The following is a 20,576-nucleotide window of genomic DNA, read 5'->3' on the forward strand; positions in this document are numbered from 1 at the left end:
CCAGGATTGTGGATGACTTCAAGTTGGGAGCAGTCAATGAATCCCTAAAAGATTAAGCCATCCTCCAGGAAGGCTTGTCCCAAACAAATTACCGGTGCTAGATTCATATACTAAAAAGTACATTATTGTATCTATTTGAAAATTGACTGTCCTGGCAAACTATCACATTGGTAATATACCTATAAGAATCAATGCAGTAATTAGAGATTTGAAAACATAAGAAGACAGTGAGCTAGCATTTTACCAGCATATGTCTACTGTTGATAGAAGGTCTGCTGTATTACTCAACTTATAAGCCAAACATGACATTTCAGTTCAGAGATGCCATTGTCCCACTGACATCTGTTCTCATTATGCTCATCATTGAATTGAATGCTTCCTTTGTTATGTAACTGTCCAGACATTTGCAATAACTAGAGTAGACACAGAGGTTCCTCATAAAGAGAATAAAGTGACTAAACCACATGGCCTGCTTGTACTGCCTGAAAGTGTTGTGCCTATACTTGGTCTCTTGTAAACTATTAAGAGGAGATCTGTGCCTGGCCTATATGACATCTTCTGACTTAGTACTGATGGACCTACTTCACATCTGCAAGTGAAATAGCAACACAAAGAGAACAATTTGGAATGGCAGGTACATATCCCAGGGTATACCACTAGTCTGGAATAGATTCCCCATACAAATAAAACAAAACTCATTCCTGCCCCTGTTCAAATGCAAAATAGATGAATGGATGGGAATAAAGAAGTTTAACACAAGACTGTCCTCTGTGCTTCTAATGGACACAGGCAGTGCCTAAATGCTCTATCCTGCAACAGATTCCCCTTTCAGTTCGCATCCATATGATCCCAGAAACATTCATTCACAAATGTTAACTATAGGAATAAAAATCAAATAATGGTATTTTGAATGCCTAATGGCATAACATAGCTAGGCTTAAAATGGCCCTTCTAGGCAGTTAGCCAAGTATTCAACTATAAACTTGCCAACTTGCAAAACTGTCTCTATAGATTCTCCCTACTCTGATGAAGTCTCATATATATTGTAAATGTGATGAAATAGCTTACAATAATTGTTCAGTTGACTTTGAGTAATACATTTTGCTGTCTGTCTTTTGATAGTGTTCATAGGTAAACAGTATGATTTCAGTCTGCAGTCTTATCTGTGAGGCAAAGTCCTTAATTATTATGTCAACTCCTCCCCCCAAATTCATTGAAATTCCCTGACTAGGAATTGAACCCAGGCTGTGGCATTGAGAGTACCAAATCCTAAACATTAAACCACCAGTGACTACCCCCAGTTGATAATAATACCAGTTTGTTAACTGGATCTGCACACTGGATACGCATTCCATTTTCAGGGGTGACCCAGGAGGAATGTCTAGTTAACTGACTAGCTCAAGGACACACTGAAGGCAAATGAGGCCTGAGAGACAGAATCAATCCCATTTCAAGTTGCATAAATATAGAAATATTTCATAACCAACATGCATGTTACAACACACACACGCACACACACGCGCGCACACACACACACACACACACACACACACACACACACACACACACACACACACGCACACACACACACACACACACACACACACACACACACACACACACACACACACACACATCTCACTCTTGGAATTCCATCAGTATTCGGTTTACGCAGCATCTCCTTCCCTTCTAACAAACCAGGAGCCTCAGTATATTCATGCCACTTTAATATGACACACTTAAAATAAAATTTCCTAGAAATCAGAAAATAACTTTTGTCTGCCACCTACACATATAACTTACCTTTTGCACACTTATCAAATCAAACTTCCATTAAATTGTCACTTCATCTTTAATGGACTTTTCCACAGCCTCTGCTTATTTATAGATTTTATTTCTGATATTAAACTACCAAATATTTTAGTAAAATAATTCTCCATAAGACACAGGTCTCATAGAGTAATCCACTAGTTTAATTTAAATAATTTTGTCACCAAAGACATCTGACAGCAATTTTCTTATGTAAATTCCATTAACAAAATCATACCTCTATGTAATCCCAATACTTACTCAGAATGTATATTACTTACTAATTAAACCATGGCAATGACCTAATGTTGACTATATGACCAAAAAGGTTTATCTCTTTTCATCCACATCTTGCTTTTTACTTTGCATTCTTGCATGGAAACAACTCCATCAAGAAAAAAGAAATGTCATCAGTTAACTTTTAGTTCAACGATCATTTTCTTGCTTGCTTCAGATGTGGTACTATTCACTTTTAAACTATATCACATCATTATCTAAATAGATGCACAATTATAAAATTGCTAGATATCTGTTTTTGCAAATAGTAGCAATGAAACAAATATGAAAATAAACTCAAACATAAAACGAATAACACACCTATATGAACAGAAAAGCTTTTGAATCACTATGTTCTTCGCTAAGTATGTGACCTGACAATTAACACAGCAGTTCAAAAGCATCTCTGCTCATAAAGTTGTATCACTTTATGATCTTTGTGTTTGAAGTTCCAGGCCTCCTATTTATATCCCTTTCATTCAACTTATCATCTATCTTTTTCTGATCTTTTCCTTTCAGATTCCTTTTCAGATGGTCCACTTGCCTGACTGTAATATTGCATACTTTAACCTTATTTTCCTTTTCCTTGTTATAACATCTCTTCCTTTCAGGCATCCTTTTCCACCATGAAAAAAACAAAGCTTTGTTTCAGCCATCAGGTGTTAATCTTGTTGATAGTGATTGTTTTAATTCTTTTACTGATACTTCATTTTTCTCAGTGCTAAATCATATGGTCTGTAGCAGCCCCAAACGTTTTTCCGTACAGATATTCAATTCATAACTTCAAGCTTCAGCTAATTTATCATTTGGAACATTGCTTGCTTTCTTGACAAAGCCTGCCTAAATCTTTCTTCCCCATTAACCCCTCCAAAACATTTTTTACAGTTCAGCTTTAAAAAAATGGTACATTTTGCACATACAAGTTCTATGTTCATAGTTTACATATCCATGCTGATGTTCCTTACAAAAATTAAACTGAATGCTGTGTGTGTGTGTGTGTGTGTGTGTGTGTCTGTGTGCACATGTACATATATGTACTGTATGTCTATGCATATATATATATATATATATATATATATATACATATATATAGACACACACACACACACACACACACACACACACACACACACACACACACATACTTTTTACTCTTCTCCTAGTTCATCACAAAATAAATTGTTTTATTTTGTCACATAGGGGACTGGTATGTTCAAATCATTCATGCTTTAGACATGCTTTCACCTGTCCTTGAAAGAAACATCCACAGGGATTCAATAAATTCCATGTGGACTTAGTGTGAAGCCTACACAGATTGTATGTGTTTGCACAGTGAGCACCAATGCTAATTGCATATGCATGCCGTACACAGCATTTAAATATAAATAAGCACAGTTTTTCTGGCCAGCTACAGTGTTCTGGACCAGGAAACGGTGTATAGTAACATGGACACAAGCAGTCATATACACCTGTTTACATTTGAGCAAAGTAGGTCTGCAGGATTGCGTGAAATGCCACAGTGATTACCAGGGTTATTAATAAAGCAATGTGTATATTTCCAACACATTACATGTACTTGTATACAGTGCAGAGTATTGTGTAAACCAGTGTCAAGCATACTGAATAAAAGTTGTGTTAATGATTAGTAAGGGTACCTACATTGTATTATAAATAAATAGTCAGGGGAAGTGTGTATATTGAAAAGGGACACACACATGAATTATAGGAATGAACACGGGGAAGAAGACAGGTGAAACATGGTAATGTATACTACATGAAGGCATGTCAGTGAAGACAGTGGTAGCATGAAAACTATTCACATATCAACATGATACAGCACAGACTACACATTTATTATATATTATGTGACTCTCACACAAATTGAAATATCAGTGGAGCGGATACTTTTTGATATAAGCATCCTGACATGAACAATGGACATGGCGTATATCAGAGATGGTATATACAATAGGGATTATGTACAGATTGTGAAGCTGTGAAAAATAAGCTGCCTAAATATGACTGTAACGTCAGCAGAGATCTCAACCAAGTGGGACACACAGTAACAGGCACATGAGCAACAATAGACAGAAGCACATACAATCATGGACAATTGCAGAATAATACCACCAGTAATCTCATGTCTTCCACATAACATATGTGACTGTCAGTAATCATAGATGGTTATGCAAGAACACACCTGTACAACTATTATGATTCATCAGCAGTCTCTGAGGAGAATCAAGCACACCTCCCTCAAAATGTAACATCTGCTGGAAGTGTTAGGAGAGACACTGTTACACCTGTATTAGAAATAACAAGCATTCCTGGCTAGTTGACAGGTGTGCATACCACTTGTTCTGCTAATAGGGGTGTGTTGTCCATATTGTAATTATCTGGTGTATTTGTGTTTATAATGGAACTAATCCCCCACAAGTTTTCTTCATCTACTGTATCCCCATGGCTGTGGCATCAGTCCTTTGTGTGTGTTGATACCGTATGCATTATACCAATACCACACTTGAATGCAATGATTGTCCACAATTTGCAGTCCTCCACAAAGCTGTTTGGAGAAAGGATGTGTAAGTCAGTTTTGATGTCTGACTCTTAAATAATGGACTAGAAAGGGCCTATCACAGAGCCCTGAGGTACAGACCTGATCACTAGACTAAAGACAGAGGTGACTTCACATACTGCAACATATTTCTCTGTCATGTATGTGTTCCAGTTGTCTACCCACATGGTGATGTAGGTGTTTATGGGCACTTGTGACAGTTTTTCTCTAATACCTGACTGTTGATTTGTGTCAAATGCTTTGCCCACATCAAGTTACACAGGATGATAGTGTTGTCATCATACATGGCCTTGATAACCTTCTTAAAGACAGTGAACATATGTAACAGACATGATGTAGCCTGAACAAATCAAATGTGAGTTTAATACTCAGTCTGGATACTGCCTGTGCCCTTTTAGAGAAGGTCCATGATGACTCCTTGGCCTATCTCACAAATGAGGAGAGTCAGCATGTATCTATAACTCCACACATCAGGTGATGGTCCCCCCTCAGTCAGAAGGATGCATGTTGCTGTATACTCTTCTGTGTGAACATAGGATTTCTGGAGGCTGTGTTGTTGTATGGATCCAAGTGTGTCTGGCAGGTCAGGTTTTAAGTCAAGTAGGAACAGCCTGTTAAGTTGCCAGGGCCCAAGGCTTCTGTGTTATTAGCCATACAGAGAGCACAAATGTCCTGCTCTCCTGAGAATATAAACTAAGTAATGTTTGCATGTATACTTTGGCTAATGGCCAGTGTTGACAGGGTGGTGACATGTGAGACAAACTGTCAGCTAGCTGATTGCCAATGTCCTCTGGGTGGGTATGTCTACTGACATCCACACACAGATCTGTGCTTAGTTCTGTATTCCACTTAACACTTCATATGTATTGGATTTAATTATTTGTGACAAGGCCTCCATACAGCCTTGGTCATTCATCACATTCCACACAGGGTTGCTTTGCTCATAGTCGTAAAACTGTACCAATTTCACATACGTACATTGCTTGCTCAACATATGCCTATATGTGTTTCAGGGGAAAGCTATGTTTGAGTGGCCTGATATTATATCAGGACACATTAGAGATCAGTTGTCTGTGGCTCATGCAGAAGCTTTACTAACACAAATGCTAATATTTACACAGTGGTGCTGCTGACCACCTCAATAATCCCTGGGTGTAGCAACATAACTGCACATACACTGGATTCGACAGGGTTGAATTTGCATCAAAGCATGTGATACATTGGTTGTGTATATCACAGCATAACAACCATGTGGATGAGTCAAGACTTATGTGATTGTGTAATCAATATGAATTAATATTGATGTCAGTCACAGAACATTTAATGATGGTATGTAGTCATATGCACACCTGTACTATACTGTAAACATCACTGTGATGATGGAATGTGAACTGTGTAGAAGGTTGATCTGCTCTACTACAAAAACACATGTTCTGATACGCCACCAATATACATAACAGTGTATCATACATTGTCAACCGTTCTCAGGAGGCATATTACTACAGCTGTTATAGAAGAAGCATGTACTCCAATGGCATCAATGGCCATAAATACATTAGCTCACATCACAGATTGTCATATTCTTTTGCAGCCATACTGTACATCCATAATTCAATGTAGCACATGCCAATGACAACAATATTGGCATGTCAACCATTCATAGGGCCATAGGACATTATTAGGCTAATGGCCACCATCAGATGAAATCCTAGCCAGTATTATACACTATAAAAAATCCCTATATCTATATTTTGGAAGATAGCAAGCCTATTGTGCATATATGTATACTTGTTTGATTGCATTACATCATGCCACTGTCCATTTGAGACATGTGCACTACACCATGACATAATTAGCAATCACACATGCAGTGGTCTTGAGATGGCTTGCAGAAGCTCATGGAAGGATTCTGCTTAATGAAGTGTGTATGCATATTTAAAATTAGGGCATCCTCCACTCTTGTGCAGGAAGGATGCCATGTGGCCAGTGGAAAAAGGAGGATGGTAGATGTATGAGGCTTTTTGAAAGCTTTTTCAAGTGGTAGTGCAATGAAGAATGATTCCAAAGATCATACAATGGCCATAGTGCGCCACCAACCACAAACACACAGCAGTAGACCGGGCCTGATTTGAACATTACACCTAAGTAGATATGAAATATGAATGCCATGCAATGTCACAGTAGCAACACCACATACATCTGACTGTAACACTGTCACATTGCATTTTATGGAGTATGATTGCATCATTGTATTCTGAGGAGAGCATGTTGAGAGGGGTGTAGGACATGGATGTGGAGTTACGCTCCTGTGTAAAATTGTCTCAAAAGGGGTACGTGTATGTACAGACACACAAGTCATCTGTTCTTAGATTAGAGCTTTTATATGTGTAGGTAAAGAAGTTTGTAAACACAGTAGTTAATTCTACTGCCACAGCACTGGTATGTCTTGAATGTTGTCAGCGTGCATGTTATACAGGATGACATCATCATTGTAAGCTACAATGAGATGTTCAGAGTAGGGATTGACACAGCTGTGGACTCACATATTGTTCTAAAATTGCCACCAAAGTACGTATTGGCTGCACACAGTTGACTGCAGTGAGAATAGAGCCCCTACATACCTATTTAAGAAACATTGTACTTAATGCAAGCACTACAGCAAAAGTTTGGCTTTTATAGTGGCTGACAACATTTTACAGTTGATGATGTCAGCAATATCTGGTGAGAAGTGTCTGACATGCTGGTGTAAAATGTTGCTTTAAGTGTCAGCCAGGTGAACATACACACACACACACACACACACACACAAACACACACACACTCACCAGTAGACTGCAATGAGAATAGAACTCCTACCTACCTATTTATAAAGCATGGTGCTTAATGCAAATGCCACAGCACAAGAGTGGCAGTTGCACTGTTGCAGGACAATTCATAATGAATACATCAGCATTGGATGTCTGAGAGAAGAAGTTGACAGGCTTTTATGAAATGGATGTGTTGGCATGTACAACTGTCAAAATATTAATATTTCATGTACTGAAGACTGCAGGATATACTGTGATGGTCTTCTGATTGGATTGACACACACTAGTTGTCAACAGTGAAATTAGAACAGCTACATAACTAGGTAGACGAGGTAAAGAACCCAGTACGTAATGCAAGCACCACTGCACAAATCTGACTTTTTGCACTGGTGCAGAACAATTTATAGTGGATGATGTCAGCAATGGATATTTGAGAGAAGATGCTGGGAGGGCTGTCTGAAATGGATGGCTAGCCATGTACAACTGTCAAGATATTAAAAATCTGCATGTTACCACATTAATGAGTGTGCAAAGTGTAGCATTTGCTGTTGTGGTTCCAACATGCAGGTACACCTTAAAAAGACAGCTTTGCAAACAATATGCAAGCAGCTGTCCACATTACTGCAAGTATTGGAAAATCTAAATGGGTATTGTCAGTATAAACCTGCACATGGTATATGGGAAATCATTTTTTTATTCATGTGTGCAGTACAGCTGATATATTTGAGAACAAGGTACTGAGAGACCAAGTTTCATGTGCATGGGTGCAGGTAACACATGACTACAATGTAAATATGTGTTCTTTCCTTAACTCCTTACAGCTGAGTGTGTCCCCAGGAATTTCTGGAGTTACCCCCTATTGCGCCTTCAGGCATCAAATACAGTATTGCTTGTTCATATTTGCATTAATAATTCCCAAGCCATGCTGCATACAAGGTATAAGAATATTTTATCTTAAAGCATAAATGATGCTGATGATGGTAAAGACAATTGTATTGATATTTGATCTCTGTCAATGAGTATTTGTTAGAAATGTAAGGTGATAACTTCATTTTTTAAAGGCACAAGTCACACCCAGTGGAAGTTAAAGGTACACACTGAAAAAGAGCTGTACTGGAGGAAATGAGTTAAAAGGTGCCTTCCCTTTGTTTGTGTTTTTACATCTACTTGCATGGGATGAAGACTAAATGGGCAGTAAACATAAGTAATATATGCTAATGTGCACTTTCCATAGCACACTGCTGAGCAGCTGATTTGAGCGATCAATGGCAAAGTGTTTGTGCATGGGAGATACACATTTATACTGCTTTTTTCTATTTGTGCATAGTTAAGTGATGAGAAAATATTTGCCTCTGATTCACTCATACAATTATGAGTGTTCTATTACTTTGTTTACCTCAGGAAAAAACACTTAAAGTGGCGAGGTGCAGCATTCAGCACTTTGGATAGTACTGAGAGTAAGAAACACACCTGATATCTAGCTGACTCTGTGGCAGTGTTGGAGCCCAGATGATACAGGGTTCAAATCCTGGTGTATCTAATAGTTTTAAATACACACACACATATATATATATATATATATATATATATATATATATATATATGTATATGTATATATATATAAAATGCAATAAAATAATTCTTTATTATATATGCACTGTGTGTTACCTTAGCGCAGAATGTTTAAGCAGCATTGTGCGGGGGTAACCAAAGCAGTGAAGAGCTGTTCAACATTTCTCGGCATTGGTGTGTGATGCCAAACTCTGCACAAAAACAGAGGACAAAAAGTGAAGGGCCTCACTGGGTTGCTTTCACTTAGGTTCATAGGTTGGTACTAGGCTATCGGCCCTAAGGCCTATGCAAGCCTAGCCATAACAATTCCCTGGATATTTCTTCCCACAATATTTACTTCTCTGGGTCCCCTGTCTAGCAGGGTGACTGACATGATCCCTGGGATGAATTTCCTATCTCCCATCCAATCATCAAGGTTCCTTTTGAAGAGGGCCAATGAGGCACTCTGCTTGACATGTATGGGCAGTCTATTCCAGAGTATGGGGAGTCTCTGGGTCAGGAACCTATCCCTCCAGCATGTTTTGCTCATTGTGATGATAAGGTTTAGATCCCTGGAGTGTGTGGCTCTGAGGGATTACGATTTCTTTAAGTGGAGCATGTCCAAAAGCTCAGGGTTTGACATGGCCTTGCATGTTAAGCAGAGATCGCCTCTGAGTAGACGATATGCCACAGAGTATAGCTGGAGATTTTTTAGATGGTCAGCATATGGCATCTGCTTTAGGCCTGTGATTCTTTTAGTGAGGTATTTTTGTGGCCTTTCCAGCTGTTGCAGATGTCTTGTGAGGTACATACCAAATGGGGCATTATACTCTATAATGGGTCTAATGAGGGATGAGTACAGTGGGACAATGACCTCCTTTTTTCTGGATGAAAAGCCCTTAGTGATGAGGTGTGCCACATAGAAGGATTTCCTGACTGTTGTGGCGATGTGGTTATCGAAAGTGAGACCACTGTCCACCTGTGTCCCTAAGTCTCTCATCACACTTTCAATGTTTAGTGTCCTGCCACCTATGTGGTAATTCATGGGTACATGTTTTTTTCCAAAGGGGATAACTATACATTTCTTGGCATTAAGCTTGAGCCCATGGCTCTGGCACCAGGCAATCTGCTTCTGCAGGCCCTTTTGTAGAATATCCACATCATCTGGGGATTCAATAATGACTCCCAGTTTGCAGTCATCTGCAAACTTTGTTAGCCAGAGTCCCTTAGTGTTGGCCTGTACTTCAGAGAAGTAGATGCCAAACAAGAGTGGTCCCAGGACTGAACCCTGAGGTACTCCACTTGTCACTTGTCTGGAGCTGGATTTGGCTACTTTTACAGTCTGGGTTCTGTCAGCAAGCCAGTTGGTAACCCATCGAGTGATGTAGGGATTTATGCCCAGTTTAGTAAGTTTATCTATGATTCCAGAGTGGGGGATGGTGTCAAAGGCCTTGGCAAGGTCCAGATAGGCTGTGTAGACCGCCTTACCCTCATCCACAGTTCTGGAGACTGATTTGAAGAAGTCAATCAGATTCAGGAGACAAGATCGGCCCTTCACAAACCCAAACTGGGTGGGGTCCAGTGTTTGAAGGTTGCCAATGTCTTTGTTTATAAGTTCCATGATAATGCGTTCCATGCCCTTGCAGATCAGGCTTGTCAGACTGATGGGATAGTAGTTCCTGGGATCCAAGGCGGATCCTCCCTTGTGGAGCGGGATAACTGTAGCTGTGCACCACTCAGTGGGCACGAAGCCTGAGGTGAGGCTATGATTAAACATGACACTTAGGTGAGGTGCCAGTTCATTTTGTAGTTCATGTAGTACACAGCCTGGGATGTCATCTGGTCCCATGGATGCTGTATTCTTAGCTTTGGAGAGTGCAGTTTCTACCTGTGTGGCCGTGATTATCGGAATTTGGCAATCTTTTGGTATTGAGATGTGCCTTTTAGGGGGAGAGAGAGGGGTGAAGTTGGCACTAAATCGATCTGCCAGGATATTGGCAATATCCTTGGGATCAGTATATTTAATGCCATTCTGTTGTAGCTCAGAGCAGATCTGAGCATTGCCGTTTAGATTCTTGACATAACTATAGAATGCCTTGTGGTTGTCTTTGGAATCTTTGGCAATTTTGTTTTCGTAGCTAGGTTTTGAGGATTTTATGAGGGATCTCAGCTTCTTACTGAGCTGGTGAGGGAGTTTTTTGCATCCTGGGATTTTTCTCTTTTCTGCAACAGTTTCTTCCTTCTGTTGTATAGTTTGTTTATAGCAGGGGACCACCAGACAGGCTTCCTTTTTTTGGAAAAGAGCATCTTGGTTCTATTTGGGATGGCACGATTCATGCACGAGTGGATGTGCTCGTACAGTGTCTTAGTGTAGGATTCTGCAGTCGAACTTCCAGATCCCATCTGTGTGGGTGTTGTGAAGTTTTTTACTTCTGACTTCAGTAGCATGAAGTTGGCTTTGGAGAATTTTTTTAAAGTTTCCTTACTGGGGGCTGGGGGTGGGATGTGGATGTCAAGGGTGATTTGCTTATGGTCAGACCTGACCAATGAGGGGGTGACCACTGGTGTGGAGCATCTATCTCCCTTTTGGTAATGACCAGGTCTAGGATATTGGAGCCCCTGGTGGGGCATTGGATTAGTTGATCCAGGGCGTTGGAATTTATGAATTCCAAGAACCGTTGGGAAAAGGAGTTGGTACCCGAGTAGTTTTCCCAATTAATGGCAGGGTAGTTGAAATCACCCAGTATTAGGGTGTTTGATTGTATCTTAATATTTTCCAGTATGATTAGAAAGGTGTAGTGAGAATCTTGGGGTATGGTGGGGGATCTGTAGCAAGCTACACTTTGGATTGCAGTCTTACCTAGTGTTTGTTGCACCTGGAGAATTTCAGATGCATTGTGTTGGGCAACTAGCCTGGCGGTGTGAATACCCTTGGTGAATATGGACACTCCTCCACCTTTAGTGTTTCTTTCTTGGTTTTGTGGCTGAAAAGTGTGGTAAGAATTGTAGCCTGGAATTGCAGGGGTGCTCTCTGGAGCCTTGAACCAGGTCTCAGTTAATGCACAGATATTGATGTTCTCCATTTTTAGGAGTGCCTCGAGAGAGTGCATTTTGAGGTTTAGACTTCTAGCATTGAGTAGCATTACCTTCAGATTTGCATGCTTGTATCTGTTACACCGACATTCAGCACATCTGGGACCCAAACTGGCAGTACTGCCTCCACTGCCCTTACTTGTGTGAGTTGTGGGTGATTCTATTTTTTGACCAGATTAAAGGTGTTAAAATGGAATAGAAAGGAAAGTGGTGAAAAGGGGGCAAGCAGGAAGAACAAAGGGAAAGCAATATAGGAATGCGAAGGAGGGAGGTAGGAAAGAACCATAGCTATCCACTTTTTAACACTGTAAAATGATAATATGTACAAAATATTAGCTGAATTTGGAATGTCATCTCAACAAAGATGAGTGACAACACAATCATGTTGTATAGCCAACTGGATGGAATCAAGAGTCCAGAAGACACATGTGTGAAGTGAAGAGCTATGTGTGGGATACTAATGTTTTTGTGGGACAGGTGCCCATTTTTTTTACTTCAGTAAAAGAGGAATGTTGAGTAATGGACACAGATATTTCTGGGTCAGATGAGTGGGGTAGATGAGGAAACAGATGCAAACAAGACAAACAAGACAAGACACAGGATGGTGAGGGACATGACAGGTTGGGGAACAATGGGTGACATGCCCATCAAACATAGTGACAGTGAGAATCTAGTCCTCACTCATAAGACTGTCATCATTGTCCCCTTACTCCGCTGGCTGTTAGAGTGCTTGATGTCTTCTTTGGACCATAAGTGACAGAGTCCTCTCCATCCAGCATAGGTGTGCACTAGTGGTGCTGTGCATGACCCTATGCACCAAGCCTGGCATCTCCTGATGGGTGATAAATTCCCTACCACCATCAATACTCCCTGAGTGTATCACAGCACCAGCTGCTGTGGTAGTGCTATCTGATGTGGAGGGCCAAGGTAGTGCAAGAGCAGTGGAGGCAGTACTGCCAGTTTGGGTCCCAGATGTGCTGAATGTCGGTGTAAGATCTGGAGGACCGTGGGCAGCTTCAGCCATGGGGGTGACCTAACTCTCTGTGCTGTAAAGCATCTTGGGATTTGTCAGGGATGGATGACATGGAAACATTCTGACCACACATAGAAAAATAAAAGAGAGAGATAAGGGTTGGGGTAAGAGAAAAAGAGATAATTAGTACCATCATATGTGATATACAAAGCATTATCAGAATACTAAAGTATTTATCTTTTTTATTACATATAAGTATACTTCTTAACAACTACAAACTATAAGTAATGATTGCTCAAAGTAATCGTTGCAGTGTTCAAATATTACATATGTGCTTGGTCAAATTATACAGATTAAGTTAACAGTAGGGCATTTATGCCACTTTTGTTGAAATTAAATTATGTAATATTTTTAAAGGATTTTACTATATATCTGTTACTTGAATCCACAACATCTGACTACAGTATTAGATTTGACTCCTACAGTTGGCTTGTGCTACAGACAGAAGCATGCATGCTTGCTTTTACAGTTAGGGCATGCGGGCTTACTTTGCTACTACTGTATAGAAGAGCAACAGTTTAGCTAAAATAATAGTTATGTTGTATTGCATTCATACCTCTTGCTTCCTTCAGTCTCTTTAGATGCTCAGCATGGGCTTCCCTGTTTACCAGGATGCCTTGATTAGCTGTGGATGGAAAAGGAGAGAAAAAGAGAAGAGCATTATGCATACCAGTCTTGCCTATTTTAAGCTTTCTATCGAACATAAATTCTCTTTATCTGTATACCTACACAACTGTGGGGTATCAGCTGTTCTAAACTCATCTAGCCACTGGTTGAGTATATCCCACTTGTGCCTTTTGAGGTCATTATAGTGATGTCTACACTGCTCTCCAGTGTGTGGAATGCCAGTCGCACTGAAGACATCCTTGGCCAGACTATTCTATGCCTCGGACTTGTACTGGGAGCCAGTATAGTCCCCCTGCAGCAGCCTTCAGCTGTGATGCTTTACAAGGAGTCCACCTCTAAGCCCTAAATTGGGCACCTTGCCTTCTAGCTCTAGACATGTCCGATCAGGGCAAACAGCAACAGTTAATAATGCTTTCCCACCAATTTGTGATATCTTATTTAATGCTAGTGCACAAACCCGAACAACAATGCCAACTGCATTTACATGACCTTAAGCAGAGAGCAACAGTGCCAAACAGAGAGGAAAGCAGTTTATGAACTAAGAAGGGTAATGTTATAACTGGCATTAGTTTTTGGTTTGGATGCTACTGTCCATGTTACTTCATTAAACTGTGCAGGCATGTATTTGGGGTATAAATCATATGACATGACACATTTCTGGTGTGGGTTTACACATTGATAAAATCAATTTCTACAATGTGGGATTCAAACCTATGCATTAGAGACAAAACATATTTTTCCACATACACGCTTTTTCACCAGTGCTACAGAAGAAGTGTTTGTTGAATGTGCTCATTAATTATATATAAATACACGTGACAGATTGAGGAGTTAACCGTGTATGTGTGACCTGAGAAGCTTGTGGTTTATACATTTATGTGTATATGAGCATCATTGAGGTATGAAGGCCATCCAAGGCCAGAGAAGACAATTATAATTACAGGCACGTAATATTCAGTATAACCTCAGTCACACATATAATTCATATGAGTGCCAATTCTAAACATACTTATTCTTATTTATATTATGTTTGAATTTGTTTATATATTGTTTACAATTGAGTGGACAAGCATTAACAAAATTGGGAGTATGTTAGGTTAAAACCCAGGCTCACCTCTATAGCAGCCCTATGCTTACACCTGCTGGCATAAGAACAGTTAAGAAACAGCTGTATATTTTCATATTCATTCTTAAGTATGTCTGTTAACCACTGCACAATGCAGCTTAATGTGTTTATGTGGTGGCAAAATACAGAGGATACAATGTATCCATTTTGAAATTGTCTACTGTCTACTTGTTGTCTGCAGATATTGGGGAAGATTGTTAACCAAGCAACGCCACTTAGAGGGTTTGTGCAATGGAAAGCAAAAGATGCAACAATGTATCCTTTTTGAAATTGAGAATGTCTGTATCCTGTCTGCATGTGTTCTCTCTGCTTCACATGTGGGCCATTAGTCCAGGTTTGCGTGAAGTTAAGTGATGCACAAATGTGACAAGCACAGCTAAACTTGTTTTATCTGTGTGAGCAGTGTTTCTTAGGTTTCTTCATTAAAAGACAAATGGGGAGCTTGAACCATGATCGACAGATAGTATATACTTTGTGGATCACCATGGTTAGCAGATGTGCTATACACATGAGTCACAGATGTAGTTTATATATTGTTTATCATGTAAGTAAATTACATGACATTTATTGTATTTATCCATTTCCCGTGTTTGCTTTAAGCTGCGCTCTGTGCAAATAGTGTTTTTTTAAAAAAACTATATATATATTAAACAACATTACAAAATAAATGTTAGTACACATGAAAGATGTTTACATAAGCCTGGATTTGAGCTCTTACACCAGCGAACCAACAAAACACAATAAGTTGTCTTATCCTTCTTTGCCACAGAAACAGCTTTGCAGCAGGAATGAAAGTCACTGTGCATACAATCAAGTCCCAAATCATTCACAATATCAACAAGACATATGGCACTTGTACACTTCTGAGTTGTTTGTACATGTGTTCATTTCAGATGTAGTGATCACATAATCATTTATGCTTGTTTGTAGCAATGCAGCTCTGTCTTATCTTTGCATGGTGTTCATTCTTGGTTTATATGAGCAATAATCTGACCAGTAATCTGAGTCTGTAACAAATGTTGCATCATTGTCCTTGAAATGTGTGAGAATACTAAATGGCAATAATATACAGCTTTCAACAAATTCAAGAGAGTTTGGATATTACTGAACAGAAACATATGTGCTGTTTACTTACATTTAAAACCTTGATACAATTACTTCTGCACTTTGTAAGTGTAACTTAGATGACACACCCACTGGAGGTAAAGGAATCTGTATTGCTGTTGTGTTTGCCTTCTCCCTACCTGTAATCATTCACAGCTGCAATCCATTAGCAACAGACACGGAGGGTGTGCCTGCACTATGTTTACAGCTGCTACACAGAGCCAAGAATTTGGGATTCAGCAATTCTAATGAGTTCACACCTCATTTGCATTTTCACTGTGCTTACAGGCCTGCATCTATACTATAAAAAGGAACCGTGTAACTAGGAAATCAGAAGGTGAGGAGACTTGTGTATGTGGATAACACAGAAGACTACTGATCTTGATAAGGTATGATTGAAGTTTTTAATTATATACTGGATTTGCTCACATGCAAATAGGAAATGCAACTTTTATCTGTATGCACTTCTTAGAAGTTTATTGATGGCAAGAATTTTTCAGAGCATTTTACTATCTGAGATATACAGCCTTATTAACTTTTATCACAAGTGTTAGTGTTACAACTATTTCTCATTACACTCTTCTATTTTATTTCAGTGAAATGCAAATGTCCTATATTGTCAATGTCACAAAGGTTTTAGCCTTCTAAGATGGCCCATAGACACCTCTAGGGGACTGGCTGGCACTTGCATAAAAATGATTGCTATGTGATAAATGTGTACACATGTTTTGAGACAGTTTGTTTGAAAGCAGTTATAGTAATTGACTGATGTGTTATTCCTTGTTTGGTACAAAGTGTCATTCCCCTGTTATGGGTGTGGGGGAGCCAAGTTCCATTTCTGTGTTACCACAATCAAAAAATATTTTACAGAGGTTTGTTTTGCTATTGTTAGTCTTTGATTTGGATCAAAGCTTGGTTTGTGTAAAAAAAACACATAACCCTTTTTTATATTTGGACAACTGAAGTTTTTTGTTTCTCTAGTGGGTAATATTGAGAAACTAATAATATGTGTTATATCTAAGCAGGACTTTTATTTATGTGATATTTATGTGCATTATCCTTCTTTTGTGTTTTATGTCACCTGGGACTGTGGCACCCAAGCATCCCAATCTCGCACACCCCCCTTCAATGACTCAGAGAATGACATGATTGTCCAAGCCTTCCATGAACATGGTGCTTTTCTGCTTGAGAGAGGACATGGGGATATTTACATTTGGAGCCAGATAATGAATGACATTAGTGCTGTTAGGTGGCAAAGCAGGACATATGATCAGGTGTGTCATAAGGACACTGACACGATTTCATCGGCCCAGAGAAGAACAGCTGATTATTGGGGGGGGCTGTTACACAGCCACCACTGACACCAAATGAAGAGTTCCTGTCCACTGTCAGGGATCCAGAATTCTCAGTGGAAAGTGCGCAATGAACAACATGTGATTGACGTTGGTGCTGCTGTTTCAGGGAGGACAAGTATTTCTCAGGAGGAGCTTCCAGGTAAGCTTACATATTTCAGTTTGAAAGATTTATTGTATAGTAAAATATTGAAAGCAATAGTTAAGTTGGTTTAGGGGGGAGAACTATTTATAGACTGATACAGTTAACAACACATTCTGGTTCACTACACATTTGTAACTAAAGCACAGACTCATAAATCATGAAAGACAAACTAGTAACAGAAGAAATGCCAGACTGCTAAGAAAAATAACTTAATTTAATCCATGTAGGAAATGTTATATCCAAAAAAGAAAAGTAACACAATTAAAACACATGATAACTATTGAATAAAATGAAAAAAATAACTGCTTTTGTCTTGAACTGTTCCATGAACTGTTCGGGACTTTTTCAGATATCAAATGTTCGTGTCTCAAATTTGATACCCTAAGAAGTCCTGAACAGTTCAAGATGAAAGTGCTTATCTTCTAATTTTATTTCATAGTTATCATGTGTTTTAATTGTGTTACTTCTGGTTTTTGGATATAACGTTTCCTATGTGGATATAATTAAGGTGTTTGCCTTAGTGGTCTGGAATTTCTTCAGTCATTGCACATGTGCTTGGGGTGGATGTGTCATCCAGGTTTCAGTGTAATGTATTGTTATGAGACATATAAAGGCCAACAATCTCCCCCCATGCTATTCTTATTATTATGATGGTATCCTTACATTTTGCTTAACTTCTTCCAAAACCATCCTCCCTAGCAAGTGTGGAGTCATCTGCACAAGGTAAGTCAAACATTTTATTTCAGTACTGATGAGCATTTGACAGAAATATGCATTTATTTGTATGTGTGAGGTGGGTGTCAGGACTGTGTATGTATTGCTGTACCGTCTGTGATAGCGGCACCAGTGTTAGTTTATTAGCATATATTAAACTGTAGTACTGTAGTTTTAATTTCTTTACTGTGTTTTTTGCTTATTATTACAGATGGTCATGACAGTGGAAGTGTAGGACTCTTACCACCTGATGTAAGATTATCTGGAAATTCTGACGATGATGGTGGCCAAACAATCAAGGGGTGCAGAGGTTAAATATGACACTGAGGCTGACATTCAGCCATCCCCTGTAATTCCATTGGACACAGCAAGTAGGCCTATGCAAACCCGTTCCAGTGAGCCCTCAGATATTGGACAGGTGGAGGATGAGACACTTGATCAGGGTAATGTGGTTACTCCGTCTTCAGTGCCTGTTGATTCTGATCATAGCTAAAGTGTGGGCAAGGTATCATGCAGGATGGTTGTTATGGTGCTCGGAGGAGGCCTACTGTCCATCCTTCCTCTGATCTGGGTGTGTCAATCCATGTCACTTGATGTATGTTTAGGGCTGTCACAGAGGAGCAGGCTTCTTCCAATAGGGCCTCTGAGGAAATGCTTAGTGTTTAAGATGTAGCAGAGTCTGACATGCATGACTGCCTCCACCATGTTGCTGATTCAGTGGACTGAATGAATGACACATTGGAACAGGCGGTGTCTGTGATGGAATATCTGCTGGGAGGGGGGTGGCATCCATGTGGGCATGGGTCATCCACATCAGCTGATGTTAGCCAACATGGCTTTGCCTGATCACGCTACCACACTGGCACTACTTCCACTGCTCCATCAATGGTTGAGGTGTCCACATCCAGCTGTTGCAGGCTATGGGGTCATGGCCCTGGGTGTAGTCCTGAACATCAGTCATGTTTACGTAGCAGCAGTGCATCTGACTGTGGGCATGGATGTGCCAGTGCAACTCCTGGTGGAGCCAGTTCTTGGTGTCAGAGACGAGGACGATGAAATGTCACCTCTACCATGCATGGGTCACACCTGTCTGACATACCAGAATGGTGAGCTAGCACAGAGCTTGGCTGTGTTCTTGCAGTCACTCACACTCCCTTTTCATCTGAACTGCCCATATAGGCACACACATATAACAGTTACATGGGTCTTTTGTGAGGCTTACAGCTCATTCTGTCTCAGTGGCGATTTGGTACTTTATCCAAATGTCGGCCTATTTCTTTTTCTTACTCACATGTGCTCACAATCTTTTGTGTCAGCTTTGGCCTCCTGTCCCCCATCACCCTGTGCAAATAATGATAACTGTGCCATCTCCTTGCTTTCTATCTTTTGGATTCAGAGCTACACAAGTCTTTTGTCTGATGCTAAGGATGCATTGCTGACTTAGTGCTTACTATGTCTGTGTTTGTGATGCTGTTTTGCAAATTGTACTGCTTTCTTACAGCTTTTTGTAATTTGTTCATCCTTCCCAAAGTCTTAGGCCAACAAAGCTGTACCAAGCCATAAAGAAAAGTGTGATAAAGGCCCAACAATGGGGAGAGTTTTTTAAATATTGTGGCCTTACAAACTTAGACAGTTGCTAGAATAACAGGTTTTGCATTATTACTTTTAGTTTGAGTTTTCCAAAGGATATGATCTGAAACTGAAATATGTGTCATTATTTTTTAAGTTCACTCAGTAATGGTTTGCAATTAGAAAAGTATGAGGCTATACTGTGGCCTTTTGGTGAAAATCTTTACATTTAAACATATAAATGTGTGAATCTTTGATAGATGATGCCTATTAGTTGATAGAGGACATGCGTATTCACATATGTCAGTGCTGTCACATCTTGATGTAATTGCTGTAAAAATCATCCACCTTATACTTAACTTACATTACCAAGTAACAGTATGCAAGGATATGCCATTCATTTGAATTCTTAGACATTTATTTTTCTATTCAAAGTTCAACACTTACCATGGAAATTCAGCAGCTGCAGGAGTTTTATTTCAGGGCTGACTCTGTCTGATGCTAACAGTATACAGCTATTACATGGGTAAGTAAAGGTTGTGAGTGTTACTTGGCATCAATGTTACTGTATGTATATGCATAGGATAAATGTTTTAACCCTTAACTGGTGAGCATGTGTGCTATCCTTTGAATCTTGGCTAGTGCAAGGGCATATTGTGCACATCTACATCTGCCTACACCATAAGTGGCTGCTGGCTCCCCCTCTGACTCCTCACCTGCGTGTGGCTGTGGTGACCTTGCCAGTAGTTGTGGGATGTGTGGCCCTTCCTCTTGCTATTCCTGCTTCAGTTATTT

This window comes from Protopterus annectens, chromosome 9.part0 (assembly GCF_019279795.1).
Source record: "Protopterus annectens isolate FY-2018-M chromosome 9.part0, PAN1.0, whole genome shotgun sequence".
NCBI lineage: Eukaryota > Metazoa > Chordata > Ceratodontiformes > Protopteridae > Protopterus > Protopterus annectens.